Source organism: Engraulis encrasicolus, chromosome 22 (genome assembly GCF_034702125.1).
Source record: "Engraulis encrasicolus isolate BLACKSEA-1 chromosome 22, IST_EnEncr_1.0, whole genome shotgun sequence".
Taxonomy (NCBI): Eukaryota; Metazoa; Chordata; class Actinopteri; order Clupeiformes; family Engraulidae; genus Engraulis; species Engraulis encrasicolus.
The window spans coordinates 35082197-35094341 of record NC_085878.1 but is presented as its reverse complement, the minus strand read 5'-3'; the positions used below and the strand labels follow the sequence as shown (position 1 = coordinate 35094341).

Below are 12145 nucleotides of genomic sequence, written 5' to 3'. Positions count from 1 at the left end.
ATGTTTTGATATTGAGTTAAACCTTTAGTAAAACAACATATATTTCAATCATATTTTGTACCATATAATCACTAATTCAGCCATAATATCCTTATGATCTGATAGCATAATCGACATGTCAGCTAGCTAAACTGACAAGTGTTGGATCCACTGTCACTTCAAACCTTTGCTCATTTCTTTTATCATACTTAACACCAAATAAAATTATTGTTCCTTATACATGACAGTTGCAGTAACAATATTACATCCCATTTTGTGATTGGCTGCTAATATTTAGAAAGAAAACAACCCAAAACCTTATTTGTCCCACTTTGGCTGATGTCCCAAATTACCTTAGTTCACCCTATCATTTTTAATACAATATAGACTAGCCTACTATGAAGTGATTCAAGTACACAGACAAACACATTGTGTGCAAAACTTTATTTATTTTTCCAATCAGTTATGAGATTCATGTTCACTGATGTGAGGTTGTCAATCTGCCACCATCCAGAGGAAGTCCTGTGAACACAAACAAACAAACAGAGAAGTCAACTGCAAGACCGGTTTCACCACGTTTATTTTTTTATGTTATCAATTCACCATCGCTAAATTTGCTTCTGAAATGCAGTACCATGTTAAATGCACGTTGTAAATCTTCCTCAGGCTGACATCGTTGCTGATTTACAAAGGCAAACTCTAGCTAGCACCTAGCTTCAGTCATTGAAAACATGGTGGGCAGAGCTAGCTAGTGGTTTCCATTGTAAAGGTACTTCTGTATGCCGTTTCATTTCCAGAACAAACATAAACCTAACACTAACTCATAAAACATGTTTGCATAAGGCTAAAGTAATTCGACGATTGAAGGTGGATGAAATCAACATCAAGACCATTTTAGCTCACCTTGAAAGTTACCCTGGTTGCTGCCTGCGTGCGAAAGCACTGTGTGGTGCGTCTCAAACTCCACCCTTGTGTGTCAGGGTACTCAATTAAACAACGTCAGCGTCTCTGAGCCATACTGCAAGCAGAGCGGGCAGCGTACAACTAGAACGAGTGTGCTTGAAGTACAGAAGTATTTAACATGGTACTGCATTTCAGAAGCAAATTTAGCGATGGTGAATTGACAGGACTTCCTCTGGATGGTGGCAGATTGACAACCTCACATCAGAACATGAAACCGGTCTTGCAGTTGACTTCTCTGTTTGTTTGTTTGTGTTCACAGGACTTCCTCTGGATGGTGGCAGATTGACAACCTCACATCAGTGAACATGAATCTCATAACTGATTGGAAAAATAAATAAAGTTTTGCACACAATGTGTTTGTCTGTGTACTTGAATCACTTAGTAGGCAAGTCTATGTTGTATTAAAAATGATAATAACTAAGTAATTGAGTGGAAATAAGAGATAAGACATTTTAAGACCCTGAAAATATGTAATTTCCATAAAATTGAGTGGAATAGGTGATCATGCGTTTTACGGCCCTGATTCTTATATCCATATAACTACTCAATTGTTTACAAGGTAATTAAGCAGAAATAATACAAGGATGCTTAGGTGGTCGTTTCTATGCAATAACATAGGAAGAGTAAATATTGCACATTACGGCCCTGATGTAGCCTAATTAGTACAATATGGTCCAGCTGCGTCTTGTCCAGCTAATACCGCTACGCCCATTCCTCCTTACTAGACCGCCCTCACAGTAACGCCCCTTTGGCTGTTCAAGTTTCTCAAGACATGCTGCCGAATGACAACACAAGCGCCGCACAGGACTTTTTAAAACGACTGAATGGATTTCGCTGCAGCGATCACTCAACTGTCGGTAAGATTTCAATATAAATGCATGAATATACATAACGGTTACTTTACGAGTTGACTTTCAGTCGGAGGGCGAACATTTACCTCGGCCCACCAACTAGCGGTTTTGGCTAATGTTATTTAGCTTCAAGGCAAGCTAACAGGCCGCCCTTCCTAAGTTTCAGATGTTGTGTGTATATTTGTCATAATGACTTGATGTAGCAGTGCTAAAAATAAACCTTTATATGTTCTCTTAGTGAACTTCTCAAAATATATGGGCTATAATGTATAATGTACTTGGGATGGGTTTATCGTTACCCATTGTTTCTGATGGGGCGTTAATTGGTGTGGCACCCCGGAAATCTTCCTCACTTCTGGCAAGGGGTAAGCTGTGTTATTTTTTCCTCCGTGTCACAAACTATTTAATGATGTTTCTGTACTTTAATTTCTCTGTTATTTTATTGATCTTTGATGGGAGCATATTCTGTTACGTTTGTGTTGATATTTTCGTTGCAATTTTCGCTCAAAGTATGTAAATTAGCGCTATTAATGTCCGCGATCGTTATGAAGTTAACAGGTGCTAACGAGCCTATTGTGTCGCAGGAATGCCGTTTGCTTCGCCCCCTTGCAGTGTGCCTCATTGTGTCCGCCCTGTCTGTTGTTTCAGATTGGGAAGTAAATAAATGCTACTGGATCGAGACCCCTCATCTCTCCTGCCTCTTCAATCATCCAAAGACTGTTAAGTTTGTTATTTTAATGTAATGGTCGGTTCATGTCCGTTACATTGACTTGACTTGTCATTGGGTCTGATTTTAAATGTGCCATATAGTTCAATGTGGGAGCAGGTTCAGGTTTTTTTTTTAAACAATTCTCAGAGCAGGGTAGAGCAGACGTTTCAGGTTACTGCCATCAGAGAGTAGTGACTTGACCTAGTGTCTTAAGTGTGCTCCCACATTGAACTCTACTTTTTGGGTCCATGCACCTACTTATTTCTAAACATCTAAGCGCAATTATACCCCTGCCTCCTGATGTGCCATATAACCTGTATCTCTCCAATTGTGTGTGTGTGTGTGTGTGTGTGAGAGAGAGAGAATGTGTGCACGCAGATATAAGAAGTTGGGGTTGATGATCCACATGATGGTGATGGACCAGGACAGCTCTGGACCTCCTGACTGGCAGCTCCATCCTCAACCTCTTCCTGCCCTTCACACATGGCCAATTTTTAAAAACTCACTGCATTGTCTGTGGCAAACGTAGGAGAAAAGGAGTGTGCGAGTGAGTAAGTGAGAACCCGGTCATTATACATGTGACCCTTAAAGGGCGTGTGTGTCTCCTAGAACCAAGACAGTGGCAGTGTGTGTCTGTCTGTCTTTGGTTAAGGATATCTTTAAGATATTACCTTGTTGTGGTAACATAATTTTGCTATTTCTGACAGGCAGAGAGGCAGTTTTCTGAAGGATGGTTGATGTCAGTACCAACATGTTGTGATGGAGGCTTCCACCTGAGCTGAACACAGAAACTTGCACACAGTGGTGAGTAAAACACTGAATCTAAAGACAAGCTGGGCTACTTCACAGTGACTAGACCCAGAGATGACTGGAGCACTCAGCAACTTTTTTAGAGGTTTTTTATTTTGGTGCACAAAATGACTGACGTTTCGGCGCACCGGCGCACTCTGAGGAAGGCGCAGGTGCGCCGAAACGTCAGTCATTTTGTGCACCAAAATAAAAAACCTCTAAAAAAAGTTGCTGAGTGCTCCAGTCATCTCTGGGTCTAGTCACTGTGAAGTAGCCCAGCTTGTCTTTATACTGCTGTCCTCGACGGTGAGCACCACCAAGGCTGAAGCGCAGACATCCCCTCTTCGAAAACACTGAATCTGTTTTGTTCTGCACTAGAACTATACATATTTCAAACAGTAATTCCTTTCTGTGCTGTGTTCGTTTATTGCAATATGTATAGAGGATAACACAAAACACTGGCACTGTAGTGATCCCTGCACAGGCCAGAAGCTGTGTATCTTCAGCCTGGTGTTCTGCATTAAAATGATGGGTGTGTTTTTTTTTTATGTAGTGTATTCTATGTGTAACCGGTGGTTATCCTGAACTTTTATTCTGACGGGGTAACGACGCTCCCCTTTTCCTTCCGGTGGGTAGCGTATATCATTCCGGTGGTAACTAGCTAGCAAAGAGGCTATGTTTTTGATGCTGCAGAGTGTAGCGTGGGGTACACCGCTCTCTCTCTGGTTGAGCCATCGTACAGGAAAGGTAGGCGTCCTTCTCGGTTGGCTTATTGCTCTTTTTGGTGCATTGTAATGTACTTAGTTGTTGGTTACTGACACCATTTAACTTAATTGTAGCCCTGTCCATCGGCGGCTGGCGTGGCGTCGGCTGCTGTTCTGGGATGGTGTGCTGAGCTGGGCAAACTCAAGGTAAAAGATGCGTTCTGTACGCTTCTCTCGTGTTTGCGAACGTAGTCTCTATTGTGACTGATGTAGTGTTACTCTATCACAGTGTCGCTGGTGATGTTCTTCCACTTTGTGTCCTGTGTGGTTGACTACTTGCATGCCGCTTCGAGAGAACCAGAGGTAATGCCGGCATTTTCTGTAAGAGTTTCGACGCTTAGCACTTGACTTGTGTAGGGAGTTGTGTGGGGTGGGAGTGGGGGTGCTCCGCAGGTGTGATGGCGGGACTGGCAGCGTGGTGCCTTTGATATCGCGCTGTGGTGTCGTGGTTGCACCTGTGGGAGCGCCCACATTTCCACAATACACAACTCCTGTTGAATCGGGTTATAAATGCCGTTTCTAATGGTAACTTTCTCGTTAAATGTACATAGGAGGAGTTGGTGCCTTCGACTACACTGATGCAGTGTCACTAGAGAAGGGGGGCATCACTGTTCTTTTCCCAACCTTTTGTTTTGTTTTGTCCTATTGTGTGAGTGATTCATCCTGTGCAACCTTTTCACTTTGACGTCCGAGACGAGGGGGTTTGTGTAAGTTTCACTCTAACATCCGAGACGAACGGGCTCGTGTAAGTTTCTACTTAGTAACCGCCAAGACGGAGCTTGTGTATATGATTAGGGTATGAACACTGAAGTATTACTGGGAGGCGTATCTTAAATCTCAAGACTCCTTTTGGAACCTATAGCCTACTTGCTGTAGGGGGAGACCAAAGACGTGTGTCTAACAGGCTTGTGTGTGTGTGTGGTGGCCATTACCAATTTTGCCCTTTTGGCAGTTTGTTATTTTTTATTTGATTTACTAACTCTGTTTGCAGTGCAATTTTTGTTTTTTTGGTCTACCTCTCGTGCAATTAGCACTTTTGCATAACTAGCACATTTGCACAATTTTGTATATTGAGATGACGTGCCTATAAATACTGTAAAAGGTTCATATGCTCTATTTTTATATTTGACTGAGCCCGTGAGGCATATTTTCAGAAAGAAGAGATTCATTACGAAAAGAAAGAAAATAAAAAGAACTCTGAATTGTATGACAGTTGTATCTCTTGTTATTCACTAACCTGTTGCGGGGAAAGTCAAATCAAGTGTTTGATGGTTGGGTTCTCTCACCCTAACAAATGAGAGTGGCGTAGTCACTAAACATCTTAAAAATATTAAAAATATAAAAATATTACGGTAAAGAGATAACGCAGGCCACATATATATCCCTCTCGTGTGTGTGTGTATGTCTGTGTGCATGCGTGCAGATGGAAACAGTCGTTCCTGTTCAGCATTGATATGCCGGTAATGGGTTTGATGAGCCACAGCATGGTGATGGGCAATCAGCATCAGGACCAGGGCCGCTCACAAGGAGAACCTCCTGCCCTGCCTCTTCATCCTCAACATCCAATCTTCCTGCTCTTCACACATGTGCAGGTGAGGACAACCTCTAAAATGCACACTTGACTTGAGGCAAAGGGGGAGAGATTAGGCGTGCATGCATGCACGCGCACCAAACTTTAAGACAGTAGCAGTGTGTGTGGGGGCATGTGCACAAGCATATGCACGTGCTCATGTCATGTCCTTCTGTAGGTAGATAAGGGGTGGTTGTTTTTGTCTTAATAATAGTCATTCATAACATTAACATGCCTTTTTTGACAGGCACGGAGCCAGCTTTCAGAGGGAGGGCTGATGACACCAGCAACTTCGGATCTGAACCTGATCAACCCAGCACCAACCACTGTGCCGCTCCTCCTCTGCCAACTGCACCACATGGCTCCACCATCTCAAAAAGGCACAGACACTACTCCACTTCCTGCGAAGGATGAGAGAAGAGCCGACCTCCCCACATCGGCACTCACCACCTTCTACAGGGGTGTCATTGAGAGCACCCTGGCCAGCAGCCTCTCTGTCTGGCATGGCAGCCGTCAAGAGTGGTGAGGACAGCAGAAAAGCTCATAAGATCACCCCTACCAGCCATTCCGGATCTGTACACTTCACACTGTTCCAAGAGGGCAATGAACATCATAAAGACACAACTCATCCAGCACACAGACCGCCCTCCCTACTACCATCAGGGAAGCGCTAGCCCACCATGCGGTGCTGCAAAAGCACACTGGGAAACGGCTTCTTTCCACAAGCCATCAGACTCCTCAACGCACTGAAGAAAACCACATGAATAACCAAGGACACGAGAGAATATTCCATGAACACTTCTTTCACCATGCCACTTACATTTTACTCATTGCACCTTGTATACAGCATCTTCACATCACCTGTATGAACTCCTCCTGCCATGTGTGTGTGTGTGTCCACTGTGTTTGTGTATTTATTGTCCATCAGTAGGCCTATGTTAATTGCACACTGTTTGGGTGTGAGTGTATTTATAGTATGTATCAGTCTGTATTTAATGTCAATGCCTTATTTTTAGTTATTAGTTAAATGCACATTGGAGACTGGTCAAACACAATTTCAAACTTTGTGTTAACCCTCCATAGATTTTTTTTGTCAAAAAATGGAGTCTAATCTACTGTACTAGGCTATCAACAGACCACACAGTTGAGTGCTGTTTTATGCACTCTGAATATGAGGAGAGGAAGAGGTGACCGTTCACACTTCATAGTGTAAAAGTAAACGGAAATAAATGTTCACATTTCATTCCTGTCTCGTTCGTTCACTTCTTTCAGCAATGTATGTGGCCTACATGCAGGGAAGCTGAAGGGGGGACAAAGGGGTCCGTTGACCTGGGCCCAGTGAGACGAGGGGTCCAGGAATGGGTCCTTATTACATTGTATGTAGTCTATGTATTGAGTGGGGGGCCCTTTCAGATGACTTTGTCCTGGGCACAGCCAAAGCTGTCAGCGGCCCTGATTATGTACGCACAAACACTGGTTATGATGGTAGGAAAAATGTTCTGTTTTCTGATGGCCTTTGAATTAAGACAGGCCAATCTGGAACCTCTCCTGGATAAAGAGGTAAGCTTCAATAGTGTGGTCACTCCTAAATCATAGACAGACATGGAGTAGGCCTATGGTAATGAAGAAATCGTTTTTCTCCAATAGAACAAAAATGGCCTATTGCCATTTCAAATACTATTTCATATATTTTTTCATTAATATCTGCTCTTTCCAAGCTGACCACATTGCCACATAAATGTGGTGAGGTGACACGCATTAGGCCTACTTTAAAAAGTCGGGAATGTGTTGCTGATGTTTTACATCGTTTCAAACTTTTCTAAGTAGCCTATACCAAGTGAACAACCTCGCCAAAAAAGGGTTTTTTAATTATTATTATTTGTCCGGGTGTGTGAATATCCTGGAAAGGATGTTAAATCATATATAGCCTACACAGTGTTAACAGTGACCTTGATACACACAGCTAGGTAAGGTGATGTCAACGTCGTCGTGTTGAAATTAAAGCATTTTGGCGACCCGATACGTTGCTATGACAAATTTGTGCATAGCGACACGAGTCCTAAACAGTAGGCTACAATGTCCAAGGTACGGGAAGACAAAGCAAAAGACATTGGGATTAGAAAACGTGTGATTTATCTCACTTTCTTACATAAATTGTTGAGAATATTATGTCAGTGGAATGTTCAGTGAAACGTTTCTCTGGAAGATAACAATTTGGACGGGATATCTTTGTAACAAACATGGAGCCTTCATCCGGAAATGGCCTTGAAAATGACATCATGCAGTATCCCTTCACGATTGGCCAATACGGCAAATGCCGGGAACGCCCATGGGCGTGCTTGCATTAAGGGTGGAACTGTTTTACTGCAGCTGGACCCTTCTCAATTAGTATGAAACTACTTCGGCTGATACCGTTTAGTTAGGCTACTGGCATACCTACCACCTAACTACTATGATGACACAGTAGCTGTTTCCATTAGCCTACTATTAACTAGAAACTACAGCATAATTGCACTGGAAACTGTATGGTTATTTTTGCTGTTATTAATGAGAAATTATAGTGTAATTGCACTGGAAACCATATGGTTATTTTGCTGTTATTACTAATAACAAGCAGTTATTACCATAAAATTAGACTGAAATTACTGAGAAATTAGTATGAAATTAACACCTTATTAGCGATCCGTAAAGTAAAGTGTTACCGGATTGGGTAAGTGGGGGTACGCGATTTGTGAGGTCATCACTTAGTTAGGCAACTTATCATGTCAACCCTCTTTTTGTATTCCAACATGGACAGAATTTTTATTTTTTAAATCTCACCTCAGGTGAAGTGGGTGGACTGCGTACTAGAGGATGACATTTTTCGGGAATTCCCGCGGGTCCTGCGGGATTCCCTCGGGATGGGAGTCAAAATTTTAAAGATGAACGGGAGCGGGCAGGAGAGGGAATAAAGATGAATGGGAGCGGGAATATAAATGAAAGGCAGCGGGAATGCTCGCTTATTTTTTCATTTAAAAAATTAGTTTTTTTGACGAAACGGGAGTGGGATTGATTTTGAGTGGGAGTGGGCAGGATTGGGAAACATTCTTTACAGGAGTGAACGGGATGGGATTTGTTTCTTTTACTCCAGTCCGGGATGGGACGGGATGGGATTTTTTTTTTTCTGGGACCGGGATGGGACGGGAGTGAAAATCCACTCCCGTGTCATGCTCTACTGCGTACCCCCGCGTACCACGCCCACTACACCCCTGATGCAGACCATATACAGTCCCAGGAAAAAGTTTGTACACCCTTTGAAATTTCTCACTTTTCTGACAAAATTGGTCATAAAACATGGTCCGATCTTTCCGGAAATCACAAGAAGGAACAACCAGAGTCTGCTTTAACTAATTCCACCCAAATATTTACAAGTTTTCATATTTTCATTGGTCATAAAATGTAAACATTCATAGGACAGCAAGGCATAAGTAAGTACACCCTTCCATTCAATAGGTTTTAAACCTAAGTTAGTCGCAATAACCTCAACCAGATGTTTTCTGTAGTTGCAGATCAGATTAATAAAACAATCTGGATGTATCTGGTCTCCCTCTTCTTTAGAAAACTGCCCCTCATCAGCAAGGTTTGTGGGATGTCTGGAGTGCATAGCTTTCTTGACTTCATGCCATATAATCTCAATTGTTTTTTTGTCAGGACTTTGACTGGGCTATTCCAGAATGTGTGTTTCATTATTTATTAAGAAGCCATTCTAAAGTCGATTTGCTTCTAAAGTATGGGTTGTTGTCATATTTCAGCACCCATCCTCTTGTGTGCTTCAACTGTGTGACAGACTACCTCACTTTTTTTCTGTAAAATATCTCGATAAACTTCTGAGTTCATTGTTCCACTGATAACAGCAAACTGAAAAGGGCCTGAGGCAGCAAGGTAGCCGCATATAATGATGTTCTCCTCACCATACTCAAAGGTGGAGATGATGTTTTGGTTAAGGTGTGGTTCTCAAGTTCTCCTCCAAACATGACATTGTGGGTTCCCCTGAACAATTCAACTTTGATTTCAACGTTGGTCTACAGAATATTTTGCAGTAATTCTATGAAGCATATAAATGCTTTTTCGCAAACCTCAAAGGTGCAGCAATATTTTTTTGGACAGAAACCACATTAATTTTAGATTGGCAGAATGAATCCCATTTTTAGCTATTCTTGGTTACATCTCCTCTTCTGAGTATGGTGGCGGGAGCATCATTATATGCAGCTACCTTGCTGCCTCAGGCCCTTGACAGTTTGCTATTATCAGTGGAACAATGAACTCAAGTTTATTGTGATATTTTACAGAAAAAACGTGAGGAAGTCTGTCGCACAGTTGAAGCACACAAGAGTATGGGTCCTGAAATGTGACAACAACCCATACTTTAGAAGCAAATCGACTTTAGAATGGCTTCATAATAATGAAATACACATTCTGAAATATCCCAGTCAAAACCCTGAAAAAACCCCAATTGAGATTATATGGAATGAAGTCAAGAAAGCTATGCACTCCAGACATCCCACAAACCTTGCTGACGAGAGGCAGTTCTCTAAAGAAGAGGGAGGCAAGATACAAACAGATTGTTTTTTAAATCTGATCTGCAACTACAGGACAAGTCTGGTTGATGATTTTGCAACTAACTGAGGGTTAAAACCTACTTAATGCAAGGGTGTACTTACTTATGCCCTGCTCTCCTGTGAATGTTATGGCCTTATGACCAAATAAAAATATGATAACATGTAAATGTTTGGGTGGAATTAATTAAAGCAGACTCTGATTGTTCCTTCTTGAGATTTCCGGGAAGATCAGACCATGTTTTATGACCAATTTTGACAGAAATGTAAGAAATTTCAAAGGGTGTACAAACTTTTTCTTGGGACTGTATATGGGCAGGTGGGTGCATTAGCGCTCTTTGCCACAGCACCTCCAGAACTAGTCAAGTCTCTCCAGGACAGTACTTACTTAGGCCCATCACTCCCAATGGAGCATAGACCATCAACAACTCTTCTCCACCCAACATGGTCTCCATGACAGTAGTCCTACGTATCTGACGATGGGCCTGCTACCAGTTGAAGTGGAGGCAGCCTGCAGTGGGCTTGCCTGTAGGACTAGTGTCTTTCTTGGCGTTATACGGTTTGAGGTTGTGAGTTATTGTACAATTAAAAGCTCTTTACGGCATGGGCAGGCTCAGCTTCCAGTTGTAACTCATACGTCAGCCTGCAGAGCAGCTCACTCATTCTCACTTGCTCTCTTTTCTCTCACTCAATTACTATGCCCTCCTCTCTCTCTCTTTCTGGATCTACTGTACTGCTCTCCATCCCACCATCCTTCTCTCTCTCTCTTTCTCTCTCTCTCTCTCTCTCTCTCTCTCTCTCTCTCTCTCTCTCTCTCTCTCTCTCTCTCTCTTTCTCTCTCTCCTATTTCCTCTGTCTCGTTCTCTATCCATCCTTCTCTCACTCTCTTAGAGAATGAAGCTGTGTATTTAATCGAACTTGCAGCTTCTCTCTCTCTCTCTCTCTCTCTCTCTCCACTGTGATGCTAAGCGGCTTGCTGAGACTGCAGGGTTGCTGGAGTCGAACCTTCCGCCCACCGCGTATGCAAATAAACACAATGCCCTGACACACACAAGAACTAATCTGCTGCTGCATAACACTTACTTTCATGGACCATCCCACACACATAGGAGGCAAGAAATATGACTCTCTCTCTCTCTCTCACCAATCCTACATTACCATAATACAGTACCACGCAAATACTCCGACACTTCACTTCCATACACCCCCCCCCCTCCACACACACACACACACACACATAGGAGACAAGGAATATTATTTACTGTACATACTAACTTATTCTCTCCTTGACTCTCTCTCGCTTACCACCAATCCTACCTTACCATAATCCAGCGCAAATGCCAAAGCGCAAAGGCAAAAAACTCTATTACAAAGAAATATAAACATGTACACACAGACTCTGCACAAATGGACCACCACTTTCTCACACGTGTATATCCCACATAATCCTTAGCCCACATACATGTACGAAAACACAAGCACACACACACACACACACACTGCTTGTCTCTATCGATTATGCATGTATAGGCTCTTTCTGCTTAACCATGTGTATTGATTTGAAATAGTGAACTGCTCGGGCCGCTGGTACGGATCATGTGACCTCTGTGATGAAATCACTGAAGCTGCTGCTGCCGCAGTGGCTTATTAGTCTTTTATCCCCCCCACCCCCGTCTCTCTCTCTCTCTCTCTCTCTCTCTCTCTCTCTCTCTCCCTCTTTCACTCTCTCTCTCTCTCTCTCTCTCTCTCTCTCTCTCTCTCTCTCTCTCTCTCTCTCTCTCTCTCACACACACACACACACACACACACGCAAACATACACACAAACCAAGTCAGAAGGGCCAGAAACGGAGGAGCCGGAGCCAGCCTTGCCATAACTCTGTGCCCTGACGGAGATTGCAAATCTGCCCGCTGATCTCTTGTCAT

General features: G+C 42.8%; 3 long non-coding RNA genes across 4 annotated transcripts; 2 read left to right on the top strand and 1 right to left on the bottom strand.

Moving 5' to 3' along the window:
- Positions 1-408: 408 nt before the first annotated feature.
- On the bottom strand, positions 409-1046 carry LOC134439022 (uncharacterized). Its single transcript, XR_010032700.1, has 2 exons — positions 883-1046; positions 409-501 (listed from the first exon to the last, which is right to left on the bottom strand). It is a non-coding gene; the product is annotated as an uncharacterized LOC134439022 (long non-coding RNA).
- Positions 1047-1613: 567 nt separating this feature from the next.
- Positions 1614-2474, top strand: LOC134438486 (uncharacterized). Its single transcript, XR_010032591.1, has 2 exons — positions 1614-1799; positions 2442-2474. It is a non-coding gene; the product is annotated as an uncharacterized LOC134438486 (long non-coding RNA).
- A 1394-nt stretch (positions 2475-3868) lies between these two features.
- LOC134438803 (uncharacterized) lies at positions 3869-5132 on the top strand. 2 transcript variants are annotated; one of them, XR_010032667.1, is made up of 3 exons: positions 3869-4038; positions 4131-4202; positions 4285-5132. It is a non-coding gene; the product is annotated as an uncharacterized LOC134438803 (long non-coding RNA). The 2 variants fall into 2 exon arrangements; XR_010032666.1 differs by having other exon boundaries at positions 4269-5132.
- Positions 5133-12145: the final 7013 nt, after the last annotated feature.